Source organism: Octopus bimaculoides, chromosome 8 (genome assembly GCF_001194135.2).
Source record: "Octopus bimaculoides isolate UCB-OBI-ISO-001 chromosome 8, ASM119413v2, whole genome shotgun sequence".
NCBI classification, from domain to species: domain Eukaryota; kingdom Metazoa; phylum Mollusca; class Cephalopoda; order Octopoda; family Octopodidae; genus Octopus; species Octopus bimaculoides.
This window is the reverse complement of record NC_068988.1, coordinates 42,603,808-42,604,648: the sequence shown is the minus strand read 5'-3', so window position 1 is coordinate 42,604,648 and position 841 is coordinate 42,603,808.

Below are 841 nucleotides of genomic sequence, written 5' to 3'. Positions count from 1 at the left end.
GTGGTGTGTGCGGCATTTGAAAAACGGGCACGTCGTCCACGGGAGTTGAGGGTTTGTCAAGGTACGCTTTTTTCAGACGGTCGACAGACACAATTTCTGTACGACCATTAGCGTCGACCTTGAAAAACTTTGGAGTACGAGAAAGCACACGATAGGGTCCTTTGTAGGGAGAAACAAGGGGTCCTTTGACAGAATCATCCCTAATGAATACATGAGACCAAGACTCAATGTCTGCTGGCACTTTAGAGGGAGGTGACTGTTGTCTGGGGCCCATAGATGGAAGATTGGAGAAATACTCTCGCAACCGAGTGACATAGGACTCTGGGTGTGGTGGTTGTGATGAGTCTGGTACCACCATCGTACCAGGCAACGTCAACGTGGTGCCGTAAAGAAGTTCTGCCGAGGAGTAACCCAGGTCAGCTTTGACCGCAGTCCGGCATCCAAGGAGGCCAACCGGAAGAATTCCAACCCAAGACTGCGGGTTGGGCGAGGCGCGTAAGGCGGCCTTAAGTTGTCTATGAAAACGCTCAACCATCCCATTAGAAGCGGATGGTAGCTGGTGGTGCGTATACGATGCACCCCCAAGATTCGTGATAGGTCACGAAAGAGCGCGGCCTCAAATTGCCGGCCACGATCTGTGATCAAACTGACCGGTACTCTGAACCTAGAAACCCACCCAGAAACGAAAGCCTGGGCAACAGTCTCAGAAGTAATATCTGCTATAGGAATGGCTTCTGGCCAACGTGAGAAACGGTCAACACAAGTTAACAGGTATGAGAACCCGCGACACACTGGTAAAGGTCCAACCAAATGATGAGAATGTAGAGGCAATCCTGATGTT